This window comes from Schistocerca gregaria, chromosome 6 (assembly GCF_023897955.1).
Source record: "Schistocerca gregaria isolate iqSchGreg1 chromosome 6, iqSchGreg1.2, whole genome shotgun sequence".
NCBI lineage: Eukaryota > Metazoa > Arthropoda > Insecta > Orthoptera > Acrididae > Schistocerca > Schistocerca gregaria.
Genome location: NC_064925.1, coordinates 584,488,963 through 584,501,857, shown reverse-complemented (window position 1 = coordinate 584,501,857; position 12,895 = coordinate 584,488,963).

The window sequence follows — 12,895 nt, the reverse complement described above, 5'->3', positions numbered from 1 at the left end:
GACGATCTGGCTTTAAGTCGATTCGATAACAAATGACGAAAACGGACCGATTTCTCAGGTTTTTACTACATATGAACGCTTTTCACATTCTCCCTTGCAACTCGCCTGCTAGTCTTCCTTTCATGCAGAATCTTAAGGTCCTAGCTCATGTCCAAGGCACCTAAGCCAGCGAAAAAGTCAATAATCAATACCTAAAACTGGAATTGTACTACTTCTTCCTGGCTATTACATCAACTTAGAAGCTTCATCTGTGTTCAACTACGGTGCTTTTAGTTTCTCCGCATACCGCAGCACGCGACATAGTTTTGCAGACGATAAGTACAACCGTTTCAGAGAGAAGAGCGGCCAATGTGACGATCTGGCTTTAAGTCGATTCGATAACAAATGACGAAAATGGACGGATTTTTCAGGTTTTTACTACATATCAACACTTTTCACATACTCCCGTGCAACGCGGCCGCTAGTCCTCGTTTCATGCTGAATCATAAGGTCCTAGCTCATGTCCAAGGCCCCAAAGCCAGCTAAAAAGTCAATAATCGATACCTAAAACTTCAATTGTACTACTTCTTACTGGCTATTACATCAACTTATAAGGTTCATCTGTGTTCTACTATGGTGATTTTAGTGTTTCCGCATACCGCAGCACGCGACATAGCTTTGCAGACGATAAGTACAAGTGTTTCAGAGAGAAGAGCGGCCAATGTGACGATCTGGCTTTAAGTCGATTCGATAACAAATGACGAAAACGGATGGATTTCTCAGGTTTTTACTACACATGAAAACTTTTCACATTCTCCCGTGCAACTCGGCTGCTAGTCCTCCTTTCATGCAGAATCATAAGGTCCTAGCTCATGTCCAAGGCACCAAAACTAGCTAAATGTCAATAATCGATACCTAAAACATGAATTGTACTACTTCTTACTGGCTATTACATCAACTTAGAAGCTTCATCTGTGTTCTACTATGGTGCTTTTAGTGTCTCCGCATACCGCAGCACGCGACATAGCTTTGCAATCGATAAGTAAAAACGTTTCAGAGTGAAGAGCGGCTAATGTGACGATCTGGCTATAAGACAATTCGATAACAAATGACGAAAACGGTCGGATTTCTCGGGTTTTTACTACATATGAACACTTTTCACATTCTCCCGTGCAACTCGGCTGCTATTCCTCCTTTCATGCAGAACCTTAAGGTCCTAGCTCATGTCCAAGGCACCAAAGCCAGCTAAAAAGTCAATAATCGATACCTAAAACTTGAATACTATTACTTCTTACTGGCTATTACAGCAACTTAGAAGTTTCATCTGTGTTCTACTATGGTGCTTATAGAGCCTCCGCATACCGCAGCACGCGACATAGCTTTGCAGACGATAAGTACAACCGTTTCCGAGAGCAAAGCGGCCAATATGACGATCTGGCTTTAAGTCGATTCGATAACAAATGACGAAAACGGACGGATTTCTCAGGTTTTTACTTCATATGAACACTTTTTACATTCTCCCCTGCAACTCGGCTGCTAGTCCTCCTTTTATGCAGAATCTTAAAGTCCTAGCTCATGTCCAAGGCACCAAAGCCAGCTAAAAAGTCAATAATCGATACCTAAAACTTGAATGGTATTACTTCTTACTGGCTATTACAGCAACTTAGAAGGTTCATCTATGTTCTACTATGGTGCTTTTAGAGCCTCCGCATACCGCAGCACGCGACATAGCTTTGCAGACGATAAGTACAACCATTTCCGAGAGCAAAGCGGCCAATGTGACGATCGGGTTTTAAGTCGATTCGATAACAAATGACGAAAACGGACGGATTTCTCAGGTTTTTACTTCATATGAACACTTTTTACATTCTCCCCTGCAACTCGGCTGCTAGTCCTCCTTTCATGCAGAATCTTAAGGTCCTAGCTCATGTCCAAGGCACCAAAGCCAGCTAAAAAGTCAATAATCGATACCTAAAACTTGAATTGTACTACTTCTTACTGGCTATTACATCAACTTAGAAGGTTCATCTGTGTTCTACTATGGTGCTTTTAGTGTCTCCGCATACTGCAGCACGCGACATAGCTTTGCAGACGATAAGTACAACCGTTTCAGAGAGAAGTGCGGCCAATGTGACGATCTGGCTTTAAGTCGATTCGATAACAAATGACGAAAACGGACGGATGTCTCAGGTTTTTAATACATATGAACACTTTTCACATTCTCCCGTGCAACTGGGCTGCTAGTCCTCCTTTTATGCAGAATCTTAAAGTCCTAGCTCATGTCCAAGGCACCAAAGCCAGCTAAAAAGTCAATAATCGATACCTAAATCTTGAATTGGACTACTTCTTACTGGCTATTACATCAACTTAGAAGCATCATTTGTGTTCTACTCTGGTGCTTTTAATGTCTCCGCATATCGCAGCACGCGACATAGCTTTGTAGACGATAAGTACAAACGTTTCAGAGAGAAGAGCGGCCAATGTGACGATCTGGCTTTAAGTCGATTCGATCACAAATGACGAAAACGGACGGATTTCTCAGGTTTTTACTACATATGAACACTTTTCACATTCTCCCGTGCAACTCGGATGCTAGTCCTCCCTCATGCAAAATCTTAAGTTCCTAGCTCGTGTCCAAGGCACCAAAGAAGGGTAAAAAGTCAATAATCGATACCTAAAACTTTAATTGTACTACTTCTTACTGGCTATTACATCAACTTAGAAGCTTCATCTGTGTTCTACTATAGTGCTTTTAGAGCCTCCGCATACCGCAGCACGCGACATAGCTTTGCAGACGATAAGTACAACCGTTTCCGAGAGCAAAGCGGCCAATGTGACGATCTGGCTTTAAGTCGATTCGATAACAAATGACGAAAACGGACGGATTTCTCAGGTTTTTACTTCATATGAACACTTTTTACATTCTCCCCTGCAACTCGGCTGCTAGTCCTCCTTTCATGCAGAATCTTAAGGTCCTAGCTCATGTCCAAGGCACCAAAGCCAGCTAAAAAGTCAATAATCGATACCTAAAACTTGAATTGTACTACTTCTTACTGGCTATTACATCAACTTAGAAGCTTCATCTGTGTTCTACTATGGTGCTTTTAGTGTCTCCGCATACCGCAGCACGCGACATAGCTTTGCAGACGATAAGTACAACCGTTTCAGAGAGAAGAGCGGCCAATGTGACGATCTGGCTTTAAGTCGATTCGATAACAAATGACGAAAACGAATGGATTTCTAAGGTTTTTACTACATACGAACACTTTTCACATTCTCCCGTGCAACTCGGCTGCTAGTCCTCCTTTCATGCAGAATTTTAAGGTACTAGCTCATGTCCAAGGCACTAAAGCCAGCTAAAAAGTCAATAATCGATACCTAAAACTTGAATGGTACTACTTCTTACTGGCTATTACATCAACTTAGAAGCTCCATCTGTGTTCTACTATGGTGCTTTTAGTGTCACCGCATACCGCAGCACGCGACATAGCTTTGCAGACGATAAGTACAACCGTTTCAGAGAGAAGAGCGGCCAATGTGACGATCTGGCTTTAAGTCGATTCGATCACAAATGACGAAAACGGACGGATTTCTCAGGTTTTTACTTCATATGAACACTTTTTACATTCTCCCCTGCAACTCGGCTGCTAGTCCACCTTTCATGCAGAATCTTAAGGTCCTAGCTCATGTCCAAGGCACCAAAGCCAGCTAAAAAGTTAATAATCAATACCTAAAACTTGAATTGTACTACTTCTTCCTGGCTATTACATCAACTTAGAAGCTTCATCTGTGTTCTACTACGGTGCTTTTAGTGTCTCCGCATACCGCAGCACGCGACATAGCTTTGCAGACGATAAGTACAAGTGTTTCAGAGAGAAGAGCGGCCAATGTGACGATCTGGCTTTAAGTCGATTCGATAACAAATGACGAAAACGGACCGATTTCTCAGGTTTTTACTACATATGAACGCTTTTCACATTCTCCCTTGCAACTCGCCTGCTAGTCCTCCTTTCATGCAGAATCTTAAGGTCCTAGCTCATGTCCAAGGCACCAAAGCCAGCGAAAAAGTCAATAATCAATACCTAAAACTTGAATTGTACTACTTCTTCCTGGCTATTACATCAACTTAGAAGCTTCATCTGTGTTCTACTACGGTGCTTTTAGTTTCTCCGCATACCGCAGCACGCGACATAGTTTTGCAGACGATAAGTACAACCGTTTCAGAGAGAAGAGCGGCCAATGTGACGATCTAGCTTTAAGTCGATTCGATAACAAATGACGAAAATGGACGGATTTCTCAGGTTTTTACTACATATGAACACTTTTCACATACTCCCGTGCAACGCGGCCGCTAGTCCTCGTTTCATGCTGAATCACAAGGTCCTAGCTCATGTCCAAGGCCCCAAAGCCAGCTAAAATGTCAATAATCGATACCTAAAACTTCAATTGTACTACTTCTTACTGGCTATTACATCAACTTATAAGGTTCATCTGTGTTCTACTATGGTGATTTTAGTGTTTCCGCATACCGCAGCACGCGACATAGCTTTGCAGACGATAAGTACAAGTGTTTCAGAGAGAAGAGCGGCCAATGTGACGATCTGGCTTTAAGTCGATTCGATAACAAATGACGAAAACGGACGGATTTCTCAGGTTTTTACTACACATGAAAACTTTTCACATTCTCCCGTGCAACTCGGCTGCTAGTCCTCCTTTCATGCAGAATCATAAGGTCCTAGCTCATGTCCAAGGCACCAAAACTAGCTAAATGTCAATAATCGATACCTAAAACTTGAATTGTACTACTTCTTACTGGCTATTACATCAACTTAGAAGCTTCATCTGTGTTCTACTATGGTGCTTTTAGTGTCTCCGCATACCGCAGCACGCGACATAGCTTTGCAATCGATAAGTAAAAACGTTTCAGAGTGAAGAGCGGCTAATGTGACGATCTGGCTATAAGACAATTCGATAACAAATGACGAAAACGGACGGATTTCTCGGGTTTTTACAACATATGAACACTTTTCACATTCTCCCGTGCAACTCGGCTGCTAGTCCTCCTTTCATGCAGAACCTTAAGGTCCTAGCTCATGTCCAAGGCACCAAAGCCAGCTAAAAAGTCAATAATCGATACCTAAAACTTGAATACTATTACTTCTTACTGGCTATTACAGCAACTTAGAAGTTTCATCTGTGTTCTACTATGGTGCTTATAGAGCCTCCGCATACCGCAGCACGCGACATAGCTTTGCAGACGATAAGTACAACCGTTTCCGAGAGCAAAGCGGCCAATATGACGATCTGGCTTTAAGTCGATTCGATAACAAATGACGAAAACGGACGGATTTCTCAGGTTTTTACTTCATATGAACACTTTTTACATTCTCCCCTGCAACTCGGCTGCTAGTCCTCCTTTTATGCAGAATCTTAAAGTCCTAGCTCATGTCCAAGGCACCAAAGCCAGCTAAAAAGTCAATAATCGATACCTAAAACTTGAATGGTATTACTTCTTACTGGCTATTACAGCAACTTAGAAGGTTCATCTATGTTCTACTATGGTGCTTTTAGAGCCTCCGCATACCGCAGCACGCGACATAGCTTTGCAGACGATAAGTACAACCATTTCCGAGAGCAAAGCGGCCAATGTGACGATCTGGCTTTAAGTCGATTCGATAACAAATGACGAAAACGGACGGATTTCTCAGGTTTTTACTTCATATGAACACTTTTTACATTCTCCCCTGCAACTCGGCTGCTAGTCCTCCTTTCATGCAGAATCTTAAGGTCCTAGCGCATGTCCAAGGCACCAAAGCCAGCTAAAAAGTCAATAATCGATACCTAAAACTTGAATTGTACTACTTCTTACTGGCTATTACATCAACTTAGAAGGTTCATCTGTGTTCTACTATGGTGCTTTTAGTGTCTCCGCATACTGCAGCACGCGACATAGCTTTGCAGACGATAAGTACAACCGTTTCAGAGAGAAGAGCGGCCAATGTGACGATCTGGCTTTAAGTCGATTCGATAACAAATGACGAAAACGGACGGATGTCTCAGGTTTTTAATACATATGAACACTTTTCACATTCTCCCGTGCAACTGGGCTGCTAGTCCTCCTTTTATGCAGAATCTTAAAGTCCTAGCTCATGTCCAAGGCACCAAAGCCAGCTAAAAAGTCAATAATCGATACCTAAATCTTGAATTGGACTACTTCTTACTGGCTATTACATCAACTTAGAAGCATCATTTGTGTTCTACTCTGGTGCTTTTAATGTCTCCGCATATCGCAGCACGCGACATAGCTTTGTAGACGATAAGTACAAACGTTTCAGAGAGAAGAGCGGCCAATGTGACGATCTGGCTTTAAGTCGATTCGATCACAAATGACGAAAACGGACGGATTTCTCAGGTTTTTACTACATATGAACACTTTTCACATTCTCCCGTGCAACTCGGATGCTAGTCCTCCCTCATGCAAAATCTTAAGTTCCTAGCTCGTGTCCAAGGCACCAAAGAAGGGTAAAAAGTCAATAACCGATACCTAAAACTTTAATTGTACTACTTCTTACTGGCTATTACATCAACTTAGAAGCTTCATCTTTGTTCTACTATAGTGCTTTTAGAGCCTCCTCATACCGCAGCACGCGACATAGCTTTGCAGACGATAAGTACAACCGTTTCCGAGAGCAAAGCGGCCAATGTGACGATCTGGCTTTAAGTCGATTCGATAACAAATGACGAAAACGGACGGATTTCTCAGGTTTTTACTTCATATGAACACTTTTTACATTCTCCCCTGCAACTCGGCTGCTAGTCCTCCTTTCATGCAGAATCTTAAGGTCCTAGCTCATGTCCAAGGCACCAAAGCCAGCTAAAAAGTCAATAATCGATACCTAAAACTTGAATTGTACTACTTCTTACTGGCTATTACATCAACTTAGAAGCTTCATCTGTGTTCTACTATGGTGCTTTTAGTGTCTCCGCATACCGCAGCACGCGACATAGCTTTGCAGACGATAAGTACAACCGTTTCAGAGAGAAGAGCGGCCAATGTGACGATCTGGCTTTAAGTCGATTCGATAACAAATGACGAAAACGAATGGATTTCTAAGGTTTTTACTACATACGAACACTTTTCACATTCTCCCGTGCAACTCGGCTGCTAGTCCTCCTTTCATGCAGAATTTTAAGGTACTAGCTCATGTCCAAGGCACTAAAGCCAGCTAAAAAGTCAATAATCGATACCTAAAACTTGAATGGTACTACTTCTTACTGGCTATTACATCAACTTAGAAGCTCCATCTGTGTTCTACTATGGTGCTTTTAGTGTCACCGCATACCGCAGCACGCGACATAGCTTTGCAGACGATAAGTACAACCGTTTCAGAGAGAAGAGCGGCCAATGTGACGATCTGGCTTTAAGTCGATTCGATCACAAATGACGAAAACGGACCGATTTCTCAGGTTTTTACTTCATATGAACACTTTTTACATTCTCCCCTGCAACTCGGCTGCTAGTCCACCTTTCATGCAGAATCTTAAGGTCCTAGCTCATGTCCAAGGCACCAAAGCCAGGTAAAAAGTTAATAATCAATACCTAAAACTTGAATTGTACTACTTCTTCCTGGCTATTACATCAACTTAGAAGCTTCATCTGTGTTCTACTACGGTGCTTTTAGTGTCTCCGCATACCGCAGCACGCGACATAGCTTTGCAGACGATAAGTACAAGTGTTTCAGAGAGAAGAGCGGCCAATGTGACGATCTGGCTTTAAGTCGATTCGATAACAAATGACGAAAACGGACCGATTTCTCAGGTTTTTACTACATATGAACGCTTTTCACATTCTCCCTTGCAACTCGCCTGCTAGTCCTCCTTTCATGCAGAATCTTAAGGTCCTAGCTCATGTCCAAGGCACCAAAGCCAGCGAAAAAGTCAATAATCAATACCTAAAACTTGAATTGTACTACTTCTTCCTGGCTATTACATCAACTTAGAAGCTTCATCTGTGTTCTACTACGGTGCTTTTAGTTTCTCCGCATACCGCAGCACGCGACATAGTTTTGCAGACGATAAGTACAACCGTTTCAGAGAGAAGAGCGGCCAATGTGACGATCTGGCTTTAAGTCGATTCGATAACAAATGACGAAAATGGACGGATTTCTCAGGTTTTTACTACATATGAACACTTTTCACATACTCCCGTGCAACGCGGCCGCTAGTCCTCGTTTCATGCTGAATCATAAGGTCCTAGCTCATGTCCAAGGCCCCAAAGCCAGCTAAAATGTCAATAATCGATACCTTAAACTTCAATTGTACTACTTCTTACTGGCTATTACATCAACTTATAAGGTTCATCTGTGTTCTACTATGGTGATTTTAGTGTTTCCGCATACCGCAGCACGCGACATAGCTTTGCAGACGATAAGTACAAGTGTTTCAGAGAGAAGAGCGGCCAATGTGACGATCTGGCTTTAAGTCGATTCGATAACAAATGACGAAAACGGACGGATTTCTCAGGTTTTTACTACACATGAAAACTTTTCACATTCTCCCGTGCAACTCGGCTGCTGGTCCTCCCTCATGCAAAATCTTAAGTTCCTAGCTCGTGTCCAAGGCACCAAAGAAGGGTAAAAAGTCAATAACCGATACCTAAAACTTTAATTGTACTACTTCTTACTGGCTATTACATCAACTTAGAAGCTTCATCTGTGTTCTACTATGGTGGTTTTAGTGTCTCCGCATATCGCATCTCGCGACATAGCTTTGTAGAGGATAAGTACAACCGTTTCAGAGAGAAGAGCGGCCAATGTGACGATCTTGCTTTAAGTAGATTCGATAACAAATGACGAAAACGGACGGATTTCTCAGGTTTTTACTACATATGAACACTTTTCACATTCTCCCGTGCAACTCGGCTGCTAGTCCTCCTTTCATGCAGAATCATAAGGTCCTAGCTCATGTCCAAGGCACCAAAACTAGCTAAATGTTAATAATCGATACCTAAAACTTGAATTGTACTACTTCTTACTGGCTATTACATCAACTTAGAAGCTTCATCTGTGTTCTACTATGGTGCTTTTAGTGTCTCCGCATACCGCAGCACGCGACATAGCTTTGCAATCCATAAGTACAACCGTTTCAGAGTGAAGAGCGGCTAATGTGACGATCTGGCTATAAGACAATTCGATAACAAATGACGAAAACGGACGGATTTCTCGGGTTTTTACTACATATGAACACTTTTCACATTCTCCCGTGCAACTCGGCTGCTAGTCCTCCTTTCATGCAGAACCTTAAGGTCCTAGCTCATGTCCAAGGCACCAAAGCCAGCTAAAAAGTCAATAATCAATACCAAAGACTTGAATTGTACTACTTCTTACTGGCTATTACATCAACTTAGAAGCTTCATCTTTGTTCTACGATGGTGCTTTTAGTGCCTCCGCATACCGCAGCACGCGACATAGCATTGCAGACGATAAGTACAAGCGTTTCAGAGAGAAGAGCGGCCAATTTGACGATCTGGCTTTAAGTCGATTCGATAACAAATGACGAAAACGGACGGATGTCTCAGGTTTTTACTACATATGAACACTTTTCACATTCTCCCGTGCAACTCGGCTGATAGTCCTCCTTCATGCAAAATCTTAATTTCCTAGAACGTGTCCAAGGCACAAAAGAAGGGTAAAAAGTCATTAACTGATACCTAAAACTTTAATTGTACTACTTCTTACTGGCTATTACATCAACTTAGAAGCTTCATCTGGGTTCTACTATGGTGCTTTTAGTGTGTCCGCATACCGCAGCACGCGACATAGTTTTGCAGACGATAAGTACAACCGTTTCAGAGAGAAGAGCGGCCAATGTGACGATCTGGCTTTAAGTCGATTCGATAACAAATGACGAAAACGGACGGATGTCTCAGGTTTTTAATACATATGAACACTTTTCACATTCTCCCGTGCAACTGGGCTGCTAGTCCTCCTTTTATGCAGAATCTTAAAGTCCTAGCTCATGTCCAAGGCAAAAGAGCCAGCTAAAAAGTCAATAATCGATACCTAAAACTTGAATTGTACTACTTCTTACTGGCTATTACATCAACTTAGAAGCTTCATCTGTGTTCTACTACGGTACTTTTAGTTTCACCGCATACCGCAGCACTCGACATAGTTTTGCAGACGATAAGTACAACCGTTTCAGAGAGAAGAGCGGCCAATGTGACGATCTGGCTTTAAGTCGATTCGATAACAAATGACGAAAATGGACGGATTTCTCAGGTTTTTACTACATATGAACACTTTTCACATACTCCCGTGCAACGCGGCCGCTAGTCCTCGTTTCATGCAGAATCATAAGGTCCTAGCTCGTGTCCAAGGCACCAAAGAAGGGTAAAAAGTCAATAACCGATACCTAAAACTTTAATTGTACTACTTCTTACTGGCTATTACATCAACTTAGAAGCTTCATCTGTGTTCTACTATGGTGCTTTTAGTGTCTCCGCATACCGCAGCACGCGACATAGCTTGGCAGACGATAAGTACAACCGTTTCAGAGAGAAGAGCGGCCAATGTGACGATCTGGCTTTAAGTCGATTCGATAACAAATGACGAAAAGGACGGATTTCTCAGGTTTTTAATACATATGAACACTTTTCACATTCTCCCGTGCATCTGGGCTGCTAGTCCTCCTTTTATGCAGAATCTTAAAGTCCTAGCTCATGTCCAAGGCACCAAAGCCAGCTAAAAAGTCAATAATCGATACCTAAAACTTGAATGGTATTACTTCTTACTGGCTATTACAGCAACTTAGAAGTTTCATCTGTGTTCTACTATGGTGCTTATAGAGCCTCCGCATACCGCAGCACGCGACATAGCTTTGCAGACGATAAGTACAACCGTTTCCGAGAGCAAAGCAGCCAATATGACGATCTGGCTTTAAGTCGATTCGATAACAAATGACGAAAACGGACGGATTTCTCAGGTTTTTACTTCATATGAACACTTTTTACATTCTCCCCTGCAACTCGGCTGCTAGTCCTCCTTTTATGCAGAATCTTAAAGTCCTAGCTCATGTCCAAGGCACCAAAGCCAGCTAAAAAGTCAATAATCGATACCTAAAACTTGAATGGTATTACTTCTTACTGGCTATTACAGCAACTTAGAAGTTTCATCTGTGTTCTATTATGGTGCTTTTAGAGCCTCCGCATACCGCAGCACGCGACATAGCTTTGCAGACGATAAGTACAACCGTTTCCGACTGCAAAGCGGCCAATGTGACGATTTGGCTTTAAGTCGATTCGATAACAAATGACAAAAACGGACGGATTTCTCAGGTTTTTACTTCATATGAACACTTTTTACATTCTCCCCTGCAACTCGGCTGCTAGTCCTCCTTTCATGCAGAATCTTAAGGTCCTAGCTCATGTCCAAGGCACCAAAGCCAGCTAAAAAGTCAATAATCGATACCTAAAACTTGAATTGTACTACTTCTTACTGGCTATTACATCAACTTAGAAGGTTCATCTGTGTTCTACTATGGTGCTTTTAGTGTCTCCGCGTACTGCAGCACGCGACATAGCTTTGCAGACGATAAGTACAACCGTTTCAGAGAGAAGAGCGGCCAATGTGACGATCTGGCTTTAAGTCGATTCGATAACAAATGACGAAAACGGACGGATGTCTCAGGTTTTTAATACATATGAACACTTTTCACATTCTCACGTGCAACTGGGCTGCTAGTCCTCCTTTTATGCAGAATCTTAAAGTCCTAGCTCATGTCCAAGGCACCAAAGCCAGCTAAAAAGTCAATAATCAATACCTAAAACTTGAATGGTATTACTTCTTACTGGCTATTACAGCAACTTAGAAGTTTCATCTGTGTTCTACTATGGTGCTTTTAGAGCCTCCGCATACCGCAGCACGCGACATAGCTTTGCAGACGATAAGTACAACCGTTTCCGAGAGCAGAGCGGCCAATGTGACGATCTGGATTTAAGTCGATTCGATAACAAATGACGAAAACGGACGGATTTCTCAGGTTTTTACTTCATATGAACACTTTTTACATTCTCCCCTGCAACTCGGCTGCTAGTCCTCTTTCATGCAGAATCTTAAGGTCCCAGCTCATGTCCAAGGCCCCAAAGCCAGCTAAAAAGTCAATAATCGATACCTAAAACTTCAATTGTACTACTTCTTACTGGCTATTACATCAACTTATAAGGTTCATCTGTGTTCTACTATGGTGATTTTAGTGTTTCCGCATACCGCAGCACGCGACATAGCTTTGCAGACGATATGTACAAGTGTTTCAGAGAGAAGAGCGGCCAATGTGACGATCTGGCTTTAAGTCGATTCGATAACAAATGACGAAAACGGACCGACTTCTCAGGTTATTACTACATATGAACGCTTTTCACATTCTCCCTTGCAAATCGCCTGCTAGTCCTCCTTTCATGCAGAATCTTAAGGTCCTAGCTCATGTCCAAGGCACCAAAGCCAGCGAAAAAGTCAATAATCAATACCTAAAACTTGAATTGTACTACTTCTTCCTGGCTATTACATCAACTTAGAAGCTTCATCTGTGTTCTACTACGGTGCTTTTAGTTTCTCCGCATACCGCAGCACGCGACATAGTTTTGCAGACGATAAGTACAACCGTATCAGAGAGAAGAGCGGCCAATGTGATGATCTGGCTTTAAGTCGATTCGATAACAAATGACGAAAATGGACGGATTTCTCAGGTTTTTACTACATATGAACACTTTTCACATACTCCCGTGCAACGCGGCCGCTAGTCCTCGTTTCATGCAGAATCATAAGATCCTAGCTCATGTCCAAGGCACCAAAGCCAGCTAAAAAGTCAATAATCGATACCTAAATCTTGAATTGGACTACTTCTTACTGGCTATTACAGC